The 19,437-nt window shown below is 43.6% G+C and overlaps 1 protein-coding gene across 1 annotated transcript in view; it reads left to right on the forward strand.

Annotated features, from left to right (window-relative positions):
• Nucleotides 1-19,437, forward strand: part of SYNJ1 (synaptojanin 1) — a 2,168,218-nt gene that overhangs the window by 2,110,824 nt on the left and 37,957 nt on the right. The gene's annotated exons all lie outside the window — the stretch shown is intronic.

The raw sequence follows: 19,437 nt of genomic DNA on the forward strand, positions 1-19,437 counted from the left end.
ATTTGATGGTGCCACTCTCTTTGGCCCAAAAGTAAAGGAGACCCTTACCCGGTGTGAGCAAGAGGGAAAGACTCTGTCTGCTGTCGGAGTCCGTTTTTCCATCCCATCCAGACCGTACCCCAAAGGGCAACGTGGTGGAAAAATGTGGTTTCGAAAACCCCAAGGCTCTTTCCCAGGCACACAGGGTGATGCCCCTCTAGAGGCAGAGGAGGGGGCAGAGGTGGAAGACGCCCTGGTGGCAGAGGGGGTCCGTAAAACCAAGGTGACAGGGATACACTCCCGGAAACCTTTCCAGCACTCCTGAGAGGAGGCCCGACTGTCCTGCTCTGGAGGCAGTCGGGTCGCTAGCTTTATACCCTCAGGCCTGGCAAAATCTTGCATCAGACAATTGGGTAAAAAGCATTGTTACCAGAGGTTACAGAATTCCTTTCCTATTGCCCCCAATTCCGCAGAAAAGACTCCCAGATGTACCGCCCCATCTGCGAGGCCCTGCAGCTTTAGAAATTTCAAAGCTGCAAGAAAAAAGAGTCATCCAACCAGTCCCAGCGGACCAAAGAGGATTCGAACTTACTCAAGGTTCTTTTAGTTCCAAAAGACAGGGGACGGGAGGCCAATTCTGGACCTAAGCAAACTCAATACCTTCATCAAGAAAGAAAAGTTCCGGATGGTCACGCTTCAATCGATCCTTCCATTCTTACAGAAGGACGACTGGATGTGCTCAGTAGATCTAAAGGACGCATACTACCACATCAAAATGGCCAGGGCATCCAGGGATCACTTGCGCTTCCGGCTAGGAGCCAGTCCCTTTCAGTTTCGAGCCCTGCCCTTTGGTCTGACTTCAGCCCCCAGGGTCTTCACCAAATGTATGGCAGTGGTAGCGTCTCACTTGAGACGCCTGGGATTCCAGGTGTTTCCGTATCTGGACGACTGGCTCCTTTCTGCCACCACCGAGCGTCGACTGATTCAGGCCAGGGATTACACACTACAACTCTGTGTTCATCTCGGAATTTCCGTAAATTTCGAAAAATCTTTATTACAGCCATCACAGCATATCTCATTCATAGGAGCAGAATTGGATACGCGTTGCTTAATTCTAAGGCTTCCTCCAGAAAGAATAGCCTCCCTACAAAACCATATATCTCTTCTCTTATTGTCCAAAAAGTCCCCAGCAAAACTGGTTCTGAAGGTTTTGGGTCTCATGGCAGCTTCCCTCATTGCGATACCCTTGGGCAGACTGCACATGAGAGTTCTTCAATGGCTACTGTTTGCACAATGGTCATTCCAACAGTTACCACTGACACACAAAATTCACATCACGAACATTTGCAAATTGCACCTGTCTTGGTGGCTTCAGACTTGCAATCCCTCCAACGGAAGACCATTTGTGCTACCCACGCCGGCAGCTACGGTGACCACGGACGCTTCCCTGATAGGGTGGGGGGGTATCTTTCAGGGACAGACAGTCCAAGGCGAATGGACCAAATTGGAGTACAATCTGCACATCAATGTTCTAGAAATGAGGGCAGTGTTTCTAGCGTTGCAACACTTTTCTCCCCTTCTTCCTCTAGGGACCATTGCAGTTCAGTCGGACAACATGTCCGTAGTCTGGTACATAAACAAGGGAGAACCAAGTCTTATCAACTATGCAGAGAGGCCATGAGAATCTGGCAATGGGCAGAGTCCATGGGTCGCTTTCTGATAGCAACGCACATCCCGGGGTTATCCAACGTCATAGCGGACAGGTTGAGCAGAGCCATCCTGTTACCTCACGAGTGGTCCCTCAAACAATCAATTGCGAAGGAAATTTTTCGCAAATGGGGCTAGCCTTGCTGTGATCTATTTGCGTCTCCAATGAACGCCAAATGCAGAAGCTATTTTGCCCTATTACCCCCTCCAGGGGAAGTCCCTAGGGACGCTCTGGTTCACGATTGGCCCCCGGGTCTCCTGTACGCTTTTCCTCCTATTTCCCTGATTGCAAAATTTCTACAGAAAGCCAACAACCTGCAAAGGACAGTAATCCTCATTGCCCCATTCTGGCCTCGTCAAATTTGGTTTCCCTTTCTTCTAGCACACCGAATTCGGGAACCCTGGATCCTGGACCCGGAGCCGGATCTGCTGACCCACTCGTCAGGGGCTCCCCACCTGTCGCTACTCTCCCTCAGACTAGCAGCTTGGCTGCTCCGCTTCCCTTCTTAGCCAGGTCTGAGCTTCTTTCCCCTGCAGTTCAAAATATTCTGGTGGCTTCTCATAAAGCTTCCACTACAAAGATATACACTAGTAAATGGAAGCGTTTTGTACACTGGGCATCTACGCAAAAATTGGATCCCATAATAGCCCCTCTTAACAGAGTCTTGGAGTTTTTAGCCGAACTATTTCACCAAGGAGCTTCTCCTGCCACTTTGAGAGTGCAATTGGCTGCCATTTCAAACTTTCATGTGGGAGAAAATGGGGCTCCTATTATGGCTCATAGACTTTGTAAGGCCTTTCTAAAAGGATCTTTCCATATTAGGCCACCAGTTAGAGTTCCTACATCACCTTGGAATTTGAACCTTCTATTATCACAGCTAATGCTACCACCCTTTGAACCAGCCTCTTCCTGTTCTTTGAAGTTTTTATCATGGAAAACCCTTTTTCTGGTAGCTATCACATCGGCCAGATGGGTATCGGAACTTCAAGCTCTTTCCGTTAAACACCCATATTTGATCTTTCACCCTGATAGAGTCTCTCTTCGCACTAATCCATCCTTACTTCACAAAGTTTGCTCCATTAATAATATTAATCAGTCCATTGAGCTCCCCACTTTTTTCAAGAACCATTCCAATAAGTTGGAATATATGTTACACAAGTTAGATGTTCATAGACAACTCAGGTTTTACTTGGATAGAACAAAGGATCACAGAAAAACAGACCAGCTCTTTATAGCTTTTGCAGACAGCAGGAAGGGCATGGCAGTTACGAAACGAACCCTTTCCAAATGGCTTTCCGATTGTATTATTTTTGTTTATACTGCCTCTGAGCAGAATTTACCTGTCAAGCCCAAAGGGCATTCTACAAGATCAATATCTACATCCCTGGCTCATGCAGCCCGCCAACCGTTGGACACTATTTGTGCGGCTGCCACTTGGTCTAAACCACATACATTCATTACTCATTACAAAGTAGATAGGATTTCCAGGGACAGGGCAACCTTTGGTTCCACTGTGCTCAGGAACGTTCTCCCGTGAGTTCCTCAGGAACATGGAGCTAGGGACGCTACCCAGGTGTAAGAACAAACGGCGAGATTGAACACTCTCACATATAGAAGTTATGTCCTTACCATAACGTTCCATGTGGAGTGTTCATCTCGCCTTTGTTCTTACATTCCCACCCTCCCACCCTCAGGAAGAACGTCCAGTTTAGGTGTCTGGTTTGGTTCTCCAGCTTCTGCCTTTGTTCAGTTGTTGTGGCTGGGTTTCAGCTATGTTTTTGCATGAATGTGTTATATTCTCTTCCGTTGACTTCTGGTTTGCTGGCAAACTAGATCTGAGGTAAAGGCAGAGGGGGATTGTTGGAGATAGGTTGGTCTCGAGCTTCTTCTCGATGTAGAGCTTTGCCAAGAGGCTGACACGGAGCCGAGGATCGGCTCTGAACCCAGGTGTAAGAACAAAGGTGAGATGAACACTCCACATGGAACGTTATGGTAAGGACATAACTTCTATTTATTGCAAATGGCTGGAAATTTTTCAAAGTCACTCGAGAAGCTGGTGAAGCACAGCAGGCAGCGGACTGCTGTGTAAGTAGATTTCCACCTTTTCTTAGAGAATTTATACTGATGAGAGAATATACTTTGCAGCACCTGTCTTTAAGAGCAGTAACCAATAACTTTTATAATAAACCACATGTACTTCTGTTACAGCTTCAGGAAATGCTCTACTTTACTTCTCATATAGTACAGATGATGTGAGAGATATAACATTTACCTCAGGACAAAATGTGTCCCTACCATTACCCCTAACATAACTAGATTTAATACAGACTTTATATATTTTTTTAGTTAAACACACACCCTCTTGGTTTTGGAAAGATACTGCCTTGATGATGCAAATGCCGACACATCTGTTCTTGTGCAAATGCTGATAAGTAAACTGTCTTCAAGGAAACGCCTTGTGGATTAGAAAAGCATATTTTTAAACTTTCTTAGAAAAACATGTCCTGTTGTCAGTTCTTTAAAGAAAGCAAATTACATTCTTGTCAGGTCTGTAAGAAGTCAGCTTTCTTGATGTGTGCGTAATACACTCATAAACAAGTTCCTTATTTTTTTAAGCCACAGTCATTTAGTACGGATGCTAATCACATATTACTAAACTCTGTTTCTACATTTAAGCAAGCATTATCTTATTCCTTATTTATGTTGCATATTTGTAGCAAAGTTACTTTCAACCTTAATATCTCATTGAGCATAATCTTACCTTTTTAACTTCGACATTCTTCAGAACATTAACAATATTTACCAGTGTGATCATTTCCATCCTCTGCAATAAAAACTCCCACTGCACATCAAACAAAGCAACATTCTTGCCACATTCAACCATTGGCTTGATAAGTGGATGGGAAATTGTAAAGACATGTCTGGGATAAATGGTATAAACATTCTCAGGAAGGGAAAATTAATTCACTAATACTATGGGTGCTGTGGCTAAGTTTCTTGATGTTCTCTAGCCTAAGTTCAGTATGAAAATGTCAATTTAAGTAGATAATTCCTAAACATGGACTGCAACATTAAAAACTTGCACATCAACCTCAGCCCACACTGTTATGCAAAAGATGCAACTCTCTGCATAGAAGTGAGAGATGAAATAACAGCTTGAACTAGAAAGCTAAAAAATATCAACTAAAGCTGAGGAAATCCAAGCAACTTTACTGTAAGCTTGAAAGTGCTAAATGCCTAGCAGTACACTGAACTTCGATACTGTCTTTCTTGCCTTCCTGATCTGGAATAACTTGAAGGCTTGCATTCATTAAACTCCTAAGTTAGTTGGCATTCTGAAAGCAATTAAAATGGTAGTGATGTCATGCAGTGAACAAGGCAGTATTTAGTCCTCTGTTCTTCAGATTCAGATTACTGTAGTAGCATGTTTTTAGGTGTTTCAATTTGCTTGTTTATTTTCTGTTGCTCTCTCTGTCAGTTTCTGATATGCATTTTGGTAAACTGACTTCATACACACTTAGCTGCATACATATAAAATATAAATGTATATATAACAACCAGCTTATTCTGAATCCTAAAAAAAGCTAAACTCTTAATTTTTCTTCCTAAAAACCTAAACCACCTTCAATCCACTTTTCTATACATTCCCTTAATAACACAGGTATTGTTGTTGAGCCTAACACAAAACTTCTAGGTGTCATAATAGATGACCAACTGAAGTTTGAATTGCATATAAATAATTGCATTAAGAAAAACCCATCAAAAATGGGGCCTCTTATACAGAAATAAAATCTTCCTTACTAACAAAGCAAAAGTATCCCTGTCGCATGCTTATCTGCTACCAAGCCTATTGTATAGCTCTCAAATCCTCACAAACCTCAAATCGTCTCCCCTAAGTTAGAAACTGCCTATAACAAGGTGGCCAGATTTGCGACAAATCTAAACTATAGATCTCATCACGGTCTCTCTCTAAAAACTTAAATTGGCTGGAATTACCCCACCAGCTTTTCCTCTCTCAGCTTCAGATTAGCCACACTATATTGTATCAACCATCATACTGTCCCAAACTATCTCCTCTAATCTGTTTTTACACTCCTTCTAGGACTCCCAGAAGCTCAGACCAAGACTTACAACAGATCTATAAACCTAAGAACAAAATTGGTTGCAACCTCTACAGTTACTGTCCGACCATATCTTGGAACAAACTGCCAGTAGAAATTAGGTCACTCAAAAAACTCAAAGAATTTAAATCGGCTACCAAAGAATACCTGAAAAGTCACTGGTCATGCCACTGTACTCACCCTCCATAATCCATCTTCCTTTCCTAGGACAGCCTGCTACCTGCCCTCTCTGATTCAATTTCTGTTTATTTGTTATCTCTTAACAACCTTATCTAGGTAATTACTTGTCACTCAATCTTAAATATATACTTATTGAAATATTGCCTGTATTATCCTTACTAACTGTAACTTGCTTAGCTAAGCTAGTCAAACTGTGCATTTGTTTTTTACTCATAACTTATAATAATGGCAATTTAAACTCTGTAATTTTTATGCTTGTATTGTCACAATTGAAACATTACTATTGCTTTTATTACTCTTATTGTAAAGTTGAGGAGCTTTCCTCCCTTGGCCTCCGCTGAAAAAGGGCTATCAACCTCGGTCGGACAAACCCTGTCAACAAATGTAAAATAACTAATAAAATAAAATTATATATATATATATATATATAAATATATATATATATATATATATATATATATATATATATATATATATATATATATATATATATATATATAGGTCTACTTGATATGGTCGACATTTCACAATGTCGAAATTCATATCGCCGAGACCATATGATCGACATTTGAAATGTTGACCATGCAAGTAGAACATAAAGAAAAAAAAAAAAACTTACCTTAATGCTGCTAACAGGGGGCTTCGCCCCCTCTGCACCCCCAGGAACTTAAATATACCAACTCCGAGATCACACTACAGTGCAGAAGTGGAAATCTTTCCACTATATATGGGTCTACTTCTGTTCTTCAAAAACACACTTCAAGAACAGATAGCCGAGACCCACTTTAACAAAAGTGCACTTAACTGAAAGTGCACTTTTGCGTAAGTCAGTTAACTGAAGCATGGTACAGTGGGGTTAAGTAAATATAAATACCTTGATATTTTAATAAAATGAAATGAAATAAAATAAAAATGTAAAAATATCATACTGAAAGCAAGAATAATAGATGGCATTTGGTGTACATTCATTTAATGCACCCATTTTCATATTAAAAGTGGATGTTCACAATGCGTTCCAGTGATTACAGTATTACTTCACTCCCTTTAAAGTTAGAAGTCCTGTTGTCCATGGGAATCATGACATTTTGATGTCAGCTGTAAGAAGGGATTGCAAAAACACTGCCAGCAAAAGGCAGTTAAGAACATAAACATTAAAATTAAATATGAGCAAACTGACAAAATCAAAGTAGCTTATCTGTTCTCAGAATGCATTTACTCAGTAGTCACTTACTTTGACTGTCATTCTGTCATTTAAGTTTGCATTCTCACTTTTCTTTTTAATGAAAATGTCTTCCAAAAAATGCCCTCCATAGCCATAACATGCTCAACCCTCGTTGATTACTCCTCAGGAAGTTCTGTTTCCTTGATGACGTCGGATCGGGGTCCGTTATCTAGTTAGCAAGAGAGAGAATGGTGGACAGAGAAAGAGAGGATTGTCAGACTGGTGCAATTTTGTTTGCATGTTTTTGTCACATTTTCAGTTTTAAGGCTAGTTACACATTGTTGGTTAATCCAGTCTTCAAACACCATGCAATCTGTGTTCCTTTTATGTGATGCAAATGTTAAGGCTGCTTCTGTTTAACTGTCACACAAGCACATTGCATGCAGCACAAAGTCTGTAATGTTGAAATGTTTCTGACTTCATCTAATGTCATAGAATCTTACCATCTGATTATGTTAATCTTCTTTCCATTCATCACTGATGGGTTCTGTTCCGAGCCCTCGGAACCAAGTCAATGTTTTTACCAAGCTCGCGCCAGCCAAAATCTCTTGAGCTAAGCTTCTACCCAGAATGACCTTCTCCCTGTTACCTCAGATCTTGTTTACCGCTTAGCCATAAAGCTGTGTTTCAGCCGAGCTCTCAGCTAAGTAGAACTTTATTTGATATTTTCTGTGGAAAACTTTTGATATCTTTCTTTTTTACCGAGTGATTAGTATTTCTAGTGTGTTTTCTTCTCTCAGACCTTGTTTTTTCATCTCTGCTCTACCCGTTGTTACCGTGGTAAACTTTCAAGTACCATTGTTGGTACGGCCTTTCCTCACTTATCCTTGTGGTATTCCTTCAATGCCATAGCTGGCATTTTCTTTCTTTCCGAGTCTGTTAGTGTTCGTCTCAGTAAGGTGATACAACTGTGTGTTTTTTTTAACTGTGTTTGACTTATTAGTTTTGACTGGTTATACTGTTGGCCTGTGGTGTCTCTCTATCAAGATGTCAGATAAGAAAGGTACTTCAGGTTTTAAGCATTGTGCTTCATGTAATGGCAAGTTACCTAATAGTGATTCTCACGATGATTGTGTATACTGTTTGGGGGTGCCCCATCTTTCGGTGCAACCTCCTTGTGACATTTGTCAGAGTTTCAGTCAACGCACTCATAATGAGCGCAAAAATAATCTGATACTGAAAGGGTTACTTAAGTCTCCCTTTTCAGAGGCCATTTCTGTGATGGAGGTCTCAACCCCTTCTACAAAAGACAAAAAGAGGTCCCACTTGGTTCCCTCCTCACCATCGGGTGATCAGGGTAAGCCTGTGAAATCAAAGGTCCCAAAGTTGTTCCCGGAGCATAAATCTGCCTCTACGGCTCCATCCTTGTCGGCTCTGTGCATCTCGAAGCCTATGATACCGGCACCAGCTTTGGCACCGGTCCTGCCTCCGGCATTGATAATAGACCTCACTACACCTACTACGACTTTGGCATCTGTGGCCACTGTGGCTCAGGGCACACCTTCGATATCTTTGTCAGTTTTGATTTTGGATCCAACTGTTTCGGCTTCGAGTGCCACTTTGGCACAGAGTGTTCTTCCGACCAGGTTGGTCTTGACCCCATTACTCCTGGTCTCAAAACTTGAGACTTCGGTGCCGGCAGACCTTACAGCATGGACCCGATACTCCCCTTCCATAGATCCATTTTTGGGCCAGATGTATAGCCCATTCATTGACCTACCTGACTCTCCATCTGGAGTATCCACTAGATCCACCAGGAGCCTGTCAGAATACAACGTGGTGTGTCTTGTGGACCAGCTGTTGGTAGCTAGGGGGATAACCACACTTTTTAAGACCCATCCACCTGCTGGACATGGGTTGGTTTTGCCACAGACTCCTTCTTACACTCCTCCGACCATTTCGGTTCCAAAGCCTTGTGCTCCGATGTCCTTCTCGGAACCCATCACCTCAGCACCTATAGTGGACCTCACTCAGGCTCTGGGTTTGTCCCTTTGGTCTTCGGTTCCTGTGGAACCGGTCCTCCCTCAATCTGGGGATTGGGAGGGCGGGCACCTCGGCTTGGGGCACACAGCCGTGTTTGTCCTCAGTGCAGATAGCTACATCCACACCGATCCTGCTTGAGGCTCCATCCATGGGGGCGGGATCATCAGAGTGGGCTGTGACCCCAGTCCCGAGGTTATCTTCCTCATTTCCGGGCTCCCATCCCTCTTAGGGCAGACCTGCTTTCCATGGGATGGAGAGGGCCCTTGCTTTTGGAAGCACTCCTTTGACATCAGAACCCTGGTTTTCACCCCCTGTGCTACAGCTACCACAGGACACCCCTGTTCAGGGTACCCAGTCTTCCGAGTCCTCCTCAGAGAACCCCACTGAGGAGACCCCTCGAAAGAGGACGTGCAAGAGAAAGCACATGGACTCACCTGAGGAGTCCTTAATGGAAGACATGGATTACGGTGATGGTGAAGGGTCCCCACGGTCACTTCCTGATGATGTCTCCTTTGGAGACATCCTGGAAATGCTAAAACAGAGAGGTGACTGGAAGCCCTCCAACCCTTCGTCTGAGGAGTTTGTGTTCCTGCAGGCTTTCCGCACCCAGCCTTCTACCTCTTGGGAGACCCCGCCTGCCAACAAGCTCGTTGTGCAGTGTGCTTAGAAGAACCCTGATTCTATTGAGGCAATCCCTCGGAGACCAGAGGAGAACCCGCATTGGTCCAGAGGGTTACCAGTGGTGGTGGCGGCCATGAAAAAGGACTTGGCTGAGGAAAGTCCTGCTGTCCACCCACCCAACAGGGAGTCCCAGGCAGTGGACAGACTTGGGAAGCGAGGTTTTGCATCAGGGACCTTTGCTATATGGTCCCTGAACTATTTGGCACATTCTACAAGGTTCCAGAGGTAGGTACTTGATATCCGAACTCTCTGGAACACTCACAGGACAGCTGTCTGATGAGGTCAGGGACAAAGTGGCCTCACAGCTTGCAACCCTGGAGTTGATATCCAACTCGTCCATGAGGTTGCTCTCACATGTGACCGAAGGGGCAGCTAGAGCAGCGGGTTCAGGCATTGTCATGAGGCATCATGCCTGGATGCTCATTTGTGACCTCGCAGACCCGTACAAGTCTTCCTTTTTGAATGCTCCCATCATAGTATCGTCCCTTTTTGGGTCCAAAGTGAAGCACATGTTAGCCAGGTGCAAGCAGCATGGAACGACCCTGTCTGCCGTAGGCCTACGATTTTCCAATCCTTAATGTACCTTCTCCAGGAATCAGAGAAGTGGGAAAATGTGGCACAAAAAATCTCAGGGTCCTTTCCATGCTGCTCATGGTGATGATACCCCCAGGGGCAGAGTGGTTAATTCCAGAAGACGTCCCAACAGAGGCAGAGGGGGTCCTTGTAACCAAGGCTCCAGGGACTCCTTCTCTGGACAGCCTTATCAGTGCTCCTGAGGAGCAGCCCGATTGCTTACCTCTGGAGGCAGTTGGGGATCATTTTTCTCTGAACCAAACTGCCTGGCTGTCTGTTACCATTGATCGTTGAGTGCAGAGTATAATCACCAGAGGTTACACCTTTCCCCTTTCTTGTCAAACAAATCTTCCAAAAAAGCTTTCTGATGTTCCACCCAGTCAAAGTGAAGAAGCAGCTTCAGAGATAATAAAGCTGTGTCAAAAAAGAGTCATCCAACCAGTCCCACCAGACCATTTCTACTCAAGATTCTTTTTGGTGCCAAAAAAGACAGGTGACTGGAGACCCATTTTGGATCTCAGCAGCTTAAACAAGTCTGTCACTCAAACCAAATTCCAGATGGTCACGGTTCAGACCATTCTCCCTTTTTTAAGGGAAGGAGATTGGATGTGCTCAATAGATCTCCGGGATGTGTATTACCACATCAAAATAGACAAACGCTCCAGGAGTCTGCTTCATTTCCGGCTAGGGGCCAGTCATTATTAATTTCGTGCCCTGCCGTTCGGTCTCTTCCTTCCCAAAGTTGTTTCTGAATTTTCCATTAACCAGACCATTGACCTACCCTTTCTGAATTTTTCCAATAAGGGAGAGTACTGCCTACACTCCTTGGATGTACATAGGCAGCTTAGATTTTACATAGACAGGACCAAACCTATCCGTAAGTCTGAACAGCTTTTCATCTACTTTTCTGGGCCCAGAATGGGAAATGCTGTTTCCAAGGTTACATCATCAAAATGGCTAAGGGACTGGATATGTTTCATTGATTCCCTCATAAAAGAACATATGCCAAAAGTTAAAGTTCACTCCGCTAAATCTATGGCAACATCTGTAGCTTTCCATTCCAGGGCTTCCATGGATGACATTTGTGCAGCAGCCACTTGGGCTAAGCCTCATACCTTTATCAATCATTACAAATTGGATATTGCCTCCAGAGGGAGAGCTGCCTTCGGCTCAGTGGTACTCAGGAATGTTCTTCCATAAGGGCCGCCCATAGACCTCAAGGTAGCTTAGGAATCTGTCCCATCAGTGATGAATGGAAAGAATATTAACAACATCAGGTAAAGAAGTTATGTCTTACCATAACGTTCCATCTGTGTTATCTTCTTTCATTCATCAATTCCCACCCTCCTTCCCCCTCCAAAGGCTTCTGGGGATGCTTTGGGTCCAAGTGGTGTCCTAGGGTATTTGCGCAGAAGTGCCCTCAGCTTTACTTCTCTATCTCTAGCAAACTCAATCTGAGGTAATGGGGAGAAGGACATTCTAGGTAGAAGCTTAGCTTGAGAGTGTTTGGCAGGCGCGAGCTTGGTAAAAAGGCCGACTTGGTTCTGAGGGCTCGAACCGAACCCATCAGTGATGAATGAAAGAAGATGAACACAGATGGAATGTTATGGTAAGACATAACTTCTTTTTTCATCTGTCCATGATTTTTTTTGCAGAACGCCCCTGATTTTGCTTCATAGTTTTACCTTAGCCATCCCTGGTAAAACTTTTGATTTCCTAGTAAATCACTGAGGATTGCAGTTGGACACTAATTCTAGATATAAAAGTGTTCATTTTCCCCAGAAAATGCATGTTAATGCAAAACCTTTGACAGACATACTGAATTCAATCCACGTATAGCATAAAATATTTAATGTGAAGTTGTTCAATCTCGCTGTTCATTCTTACACATGGGTTCGGAGCCAATCCATTGGCTCCGAGTTGGCCGCTTTTCTAGCTAAAGATCTCAGAGTAGCTCGAAGCCAGGTCCCTATCCCATGATGCTCTCTGTCCTACCCCAGATCTAGTTTGCCATTGCAACAGATCGGTGGTCGTCAGAGAGCTCGGGCCAGTTTGTTACAATTTTTTCTAGTTTTTTCTAACTATTCTGCTATATAGATACTTAGATTTACCTTTTCTACAGTTATAGAACATATTGGGCTAGTTAGCCTTTGTTTACTTTTATCTTATCTGAGTTTTGACGAGATTTCATCCTTACAGAGCAGCTGCTCTTAGGCCTTTGGCCTTCCTTAGTTATTATACCCTAGCCTGTTTAATGCAATTTTCATATTAATAGTGTGGTGTGTTTAGCTTGCTATTTAGGTATAGAAAATTTATATATATATATATATATATATATATATATATATATTAGATATATATATTAGATATAGATAGATTTTCATTGTTTATTAGTTGTTCAGGGATCTGACAACTCAATTGTTATACTAGCTAGAGTTTGTGGTGCTTGTGTGTGCTTTGTTGTACAGTAATCGTTTTGTCAAGCTTAGTGTTTATTGTGGTTTTGCTCCTATGGCTGATCAATAGGAGAGGCAAAAATCAGGGTTTAAAAAGTGCCCAAAATGTTTTTTCTAACTATTCTGCTATATAGGTACTTAGATTTACCTTTTCTACAGTTATAGAACATATTGGGCTAGTTAGCCTTTGTTTACTTTTATCTTATCTGAGTTTTGACGAGATTTCATCCTTTCAGAGCAGCTGCTCTTAGGCCTTTGGCCTTCCTTAGTTATTATACCCTAGCCTGTTTAATGCAATTTTCATATTAATAGTGTGGGGTGTTTAGCTTGCTATTTAGGTATAGAAAATTTATATATATATATTATATATAGATAGATTTTCATTGTTTATTAGTTGTTCAGGGATCTGACAACTCAATTGTTATACTAGCTAGAGTTTGTGGTGCTTGTGTGTGCTTTGTTGTACAGTAATCGTTTTGTCAAGCTTAGTGTTTACTGTGGTTTTGCTCCTATGGCTGATCAATAGGAGAGGCAAAAATCAGGGTTTAAAAAGTGCCCAAAATGTGGGCAGAAGATGTCCATTACGGACGCCCATATGAACTGCGTCTATTGCTTGGGGTCAGTTCACTTCCAAGAGGATTGCTCTATCTGCTTTTCCTTCAGTAGCAAGGTTTTGCTTGAGAGAAGAAGGAAGTTGGTGGATAGAGGATTACTGAAGCCAGATTTTCAAGAGTCCTTGGACAAGGCTAACCAGACCTCCAAGTCATCAAAGGGGTCGAAGTCGTCTAAAGCTTCCTCAGAGCCCAAATCTTCAGCTCTGAGGCTTACTGTGATGGTGCAGTCACCGGCTCCGCAGTCTTCAGAGCCATGCACTGAGCCAGTGTTTCAGAGACGGTCCCCAGTCTTATACATTCATAGGTTCATAGATTAGTACTAAGCTAACTGCCCTTGCGAGCCATTTTAAGCCTAGCCAATTATCCCTTGTGAGACTCAAATCCTGCACCTTGTGTTTGTAAGACAAACACCTTAACCATTAGGCCACCCTCCCAACCCCTCCTGGAACTGGTCTCCGAAACCTTGAGATTGCCTATCCTTCAACCGGTGGCTTCTTCAGTTCCTTCAACTCATTCTTCAAGGATCCTCTCTGATGTGGATGTAGACCGTCTGGTGCAGAGGCTTCTCGAGAACCCGGCACTGGCAAAATTGTTATCGGCCTCGACCCAACCGGTTTCCCACCTGCTGTGACTACTACTCCTCCGAGCCGAGCCTTCAGTGCTGGGGGAGGAGGCTCTGATGATTGTGGAGCCATCAGAGCAGAGACCTGTTCCAGTGCCATCGGTTCCATCAACCCTGATGGCTTCAAAGAGCTCAGAAATACTCTGCAGGAGTAGTACAGATGGAGCTGTCTCTGAGAAGGCGACAGCCCAGCTTAATACCCTTAATTCCATAGGTAACTCATCCATGCGGCTCATTTCCTATGCAGCTGATGGTTCGAGTTGGGCAACAGGTTCAGTGATAGCTCTTCGGAGACAGTCCTGGATGCGCTTATGCTCCTTTGCGGAAGCCTTCAAGTCTTCCTTTGTCAACACCCCATTCGATGGCTCTTCTCTTTTTGGGCCCAAAGTCAAGGAGACCCTCACTAGGTGTGAGCAAGAGGGAAAGACTGTATCTGCTGTAGGAGTCTGTTTTTCCACCCCTAACAGACCATACCCCAAAGGGCATAAAGGTGGAAAAAAGTGATTCAGAAAGTCCCAAGGAGCTTTCCAGGACACACGTAGTGAACCCCCCTCCAGGGGCAGAGGAGGGGGTAATGGAAGACACCACCCCGGTGGCAGACGGGGGTCTGCAGAACCAGGGTGACAGAGATCAGTTCCTTGGTAAGCCCTATCAGCCCTCCTGAAAGGAGGCCCAACTGTCCTACTCTGGAGGCAGTCGGAGGTCGCTTGGCTTTGTATCCGGATGCCTGCCTAGGAATTACAACAGATTCTTGGGTACAAAGCATCATTACCAGAGGTTACATCATTCCATTCTTAGAAAACCCACCTGTTGGGAAAAAAATCCCAGATGTTCCACCCAGTCTCAGGGATCAAGCAGCCATAGAAATCCAGAGGCTGCAGGAAAAAAAAGAGTCATCCAGCCAGTCCCAGCAGATCAGATAGGATCTGGAACTTACTCCAGATTCTTTTTAGTTACAAAGAAGACAGGTGACTGGAGGCCCATTTTGGATCTCAGCAGACTCAACACATTTGTAAAGAAGGAGAAGTTCCAGATAGTCATGCTTCAGTCTATTCTCCCATTCCTCGGAATGGGCGATTGGATGTGCTGTATATATCTCAAGGATGCGTACTAACATATCAAAATGGTCTGGCCATCCAGAGATCATCAGCATTTCTGGCTGGAAGCCAGTCACTACCAATTCTGAGCACTGCCCTTTGGACTCACAACAGCCCCCAGAGTGTTTACCAAATACATGGCAGTGGTTACAGCTCACCTGAGGCGTCTAGGCTTCCGAGTGTTTCTGTATCTGGATGACTGGCTCCTCACCGCCACCTCCAGGCTTCAACTAATTCTGTCCATGGATCACACACTCAATCTGTGCTCTCAGTTAGGCATCACTTTCAATTTTGAAAAGTCTGCATTGTCGCTTTCGCAGTGTATCTCCTTTACTGGAGCAGAACTAGACACCACCACCGCCACAGTAAAATTGCCCCTGGACAGAACATCCACTCTCAGAAACCAGGTCTCGGATATTTTGCAGAGAAGAAAAGTACCAGCCCATCAAGTACTGAAGCTATTGGGTACCATGGCAGCTACGCTCATAGCAATTCCACTTGGATGTATGCACATGAGGATTATTCAATGGTTACTCTTCACCCAGTGGTCTTACCAACAACTTCCGATGTCATTCTTAATCATGATTACGGACTCTTGCAAGAAATATCTTTGCTGGAGGTTGACTAGCCAAATTACAGTGGGTTGACCATTTGTTTCTCCCCCCGCCATCAGCCACGGTGACCACGGACGCTTCTCTGATAGGGTGAGGGAGGCTTTCTCAGGGACGAACAGCCCAATGCAGCTGGTCGGAGACAGTCACAGTTGCACATCAATGTTTTGGAGCTGAGAGCAGTGCTTTTGGCGTTGCAGCACTTCCACGGCTCTCTGCCTCTATGGACGATGGTGATACAGATGGACAACATGTCTGTGGTCTGGTACATCAACAAGCAAGGGGGAACCAACTCTTACCCCCTGTGAAGAGAGGCCTTGAGAATTTGGCAGTGGGCAGTCTCCACCGGTCGCTTTCTGATAGCAATGCATATCCTGGGGAAATCCAACGTGATAGCGGACAAACTGAGCAGAGCCATTCTGTTACCGCACGAGTGGTCTCTCAAAGACAAAGTTGCGGAGATGATTTTCCACAGATGGGGCCAGCCTTGCTGCGGCCTGTTTGCATCGCCTATGAATGCCAAATGTAGAAGTTACTTTGCCCTGAATCCTTCTCCGGGGGACAGCCCAAGGGACTCGCTCATGTACGATTGGCCCCCGGGACTCCTGAATGCCTTCCCACCTATACCCTTGATTCTGAAATTCATGCAGAAAGCCAAAAGCCCAGGAAAGACTGTAATCTTAATAGTCCCTTTTTGGCCTCGTCAGATTTGGTTCCCCTTCCTCCGACTCTATCAACTGGAGGAACCTTGGATTCTGGACCCAGTTCCAGACCTGCTGACATATTCATCAGGGGCCCTCCATCCCTCCCTTCGTTCCCTCAGACTGACAGCTTGGCTGCTCCGATTCTCAACCTAGCCAGGTCACACATTTTTTCTTCTGAGGTACAGCACATTCTTGTATCTTCGCATAAGGCTTCCACCAGAAAGTTGTGTGCTAGTAAATGGAAAGCGATTTGCTTTTTGGGCCTCCCAAAATAACATTGATCCTTATGTTGCCCCGATTGCTAGTATCCTGGCATTCCTATCTAAGCTTTTTCATGAAGGTGCTGCAGCTGCCACTGTTAGAGTTCATTCGGCTGCAATTTTGAATTTTCACCTCTGAGCTGAAGATTCTAATTTGATATCTCACAGACTATGTAGGGCCTTCCTGAAGGGTACCATTCATCTTAGGCCGCCTGTTAGACAACCCTTTTCTCCCTGGAATCTAAATTTTTTGTTGTCATGTATTATTCTTCCCCCCTTTGAGCCTGCATCATATTGCCAGTTGAAGTTTCTTTCTTAGAAAATTATTTTATTGGTGGCTATTACCTTAGCACGTAGGGTGTCTGAGTGTCAAGCCCTTTCTATCAAACCCCTATATTTGGTATTCAGTCCAGACAGAGTTTCTCTGAGGACTAATCCTTTATTCCTGCCAAAGGTGTGTTCCGAGACTAACCTGAATCAAACTATCGAACTTCCACCCTTTTTCAGTAATCATTCCAATAAGTTGGAGTACATGTTGCATAAATTTGATGTCCACAGACAATTGAGATTCTGTTTGGACAGGACAAAGGAATACAGAAAGTCTGACCAACTCTTTGTATCTCTTGCTGACACTAAGAAAGGATTACCAGTCTCTAAAGTTACTCTTTCCAAATGGTTAACTGATTGCATTAAATTTATATACTCTTCAGCAAACCAAACATTAGAGCATGGTGTGAAGGTGCATTCCACTAGGACTGTTTCCACGTCTTCTCCTTATGCAGCTCAATTGCCTTTGGACACTATATGTGCAGCTGCCACTTGGTCTAAGCCGCATACATTTGTCACTCATTACAGTGGACAGGGCCTCCAGGGACAGGGCTTCATTTGGTTCCACTGTCCTCAGGAAAATACTCCCTTGAGCCACCCAGGAATTATGGTGCTTGGGATGCTACTCGTGTAAGAATGAACTGCGAGATTCAACAACTTCACATAAAGAAGTTATATACTTACCATAACGTTTCATGTGAGTTGTTCATCTTGCCTTCATTCTTACATTCCCACCTGCCTTTCCCCTCCAGGGTCTCGAAGAACGAGTAGACTTGGGGTCTGGTGGTCTTGTTCTGGGACTTCTTACTCTGGTTGGAGTATTTATTGAGTTATACCTGTTTATGCTGGGTTCAGCAAACTAGATCCAAGGTAAGACGGAGAGCATCATGGGATAGGGACCTGGCCTCGAGCTACTCTGAGATATTCAGATAGTAAAGCGGCTGACTCGGAGCCGATGGATCTGCTCCGAACCCATGTGTAAGAATGAAGGCGAGATGAACAAGTCACATGGAACTTTATGGTAAGTACATAACTTCTTTTTTCCTTTTAAACAAACAACAAATATAAACAAAAAAAAGAAAAAAACAGAGGAAAGAGTCTCAACTTACTAGTGTAGGAAGTAAGAAAAGCTCCCACTTTGCGTCATTAAGGTGACAAGTTTGGTGAAGCAAAGACCGGAAGTACTACCCTGGTAAATTATTGGAGAGCCAAAGTTTGGGAGCATAAAATAACAGTACGGTGAAACAACAGAATATCCACTAAGTTGGATTTGCCGAGCAGAAAGCTGTTTGTCACCCCAGAAGTAAAATAAAAACTTGAAGGTATGTGCAAAAAATAGCTGCACATGATCTTTAAGTAGCTACAAAACTGAATTTTTTTATAAAGTAAAGCTGCTGCTTGACCAACTTGTAAGTTCAAACAAACCTGCTCCTGACTGGTTGCATATCATTGTTCCTAATATTAACTAAACATGTGAGTTGAACAACCAGTAAGGTTAATCCCAGGGTTACCTTAGCTGCAGCCTAATCCCAGTGAAAGAACCATAAGATCATTAGGATTATCACAGCTTTCCGAGACTGTATTAATATTATTCACACTACGTTATCCCCATTTTAGGGCTAATAAAGTATAATAATACTGATGTGAAACCAATCCTATTACAATGCAAATTACAGAACATCTCATCATTATTTTATAATAAATGTTAATTTAACTACAAGGCTTCTTCTGGATCCTGGTGCTATCCATCTTCCAACAAAAGTGTACAGAAGTTAGTATAGTGGGTACACCTCCCAACATTCTTGCTAAGAACATAAAAGTTTCTGTTTATATTCAAAGTTTTTGCTCATTCTGGTTCTTTTAAAAAAAATTAATTGGATCACATTTCATTCTCCCACTAAGTTTTTTGTTTAAAACTGAATTGACTTCATTGAAGGTCTGCTAAATCAAAGGTTTCTTCCATAGTGGCTTCTTATAAGATAGAGGTTTCTACCTCCTCCTGCTAGTAGACACACCAGGGTTACCATGTCAGACTCTTCTCTTAGGAAAGGTAGCTCATGCCAATAGTCTGTGTAGCCCCAGGTTGTTCCCTCCCCCTTAGAGATATCCTTTTTTTCTGTCTAAAGCCTGGTGCTCAATACTAACTTCTTTCCCCTTAGTATATTCATACCATGGATCTTGAGTTTTTACAACTACTTCCCTGTCTTTTTCTATTCCCAAGGTGGTTGTTTGCTAATGTTCCTAGGTATGGGCTTTTCAGATAGTGAAGGGCATCCAGTGGATATGCCTTGTTCTACAA

The sequence above is a fragment of the Protopterus annectens genome, chromosome 5.part0 (assembly GCF_019279795.1).
Source record: "Protopterus annectens isolate FY-2018-M chromosome 5.part0, PAN1.0, whole genome shotgun sequence".
NCBI classification, from domain to species: domain Eukaryota; kingdom Metazoa; phylum Chordata; order Ceratodontiformes; family Protopteridae; genus Protopterus; species Protopterus annectens.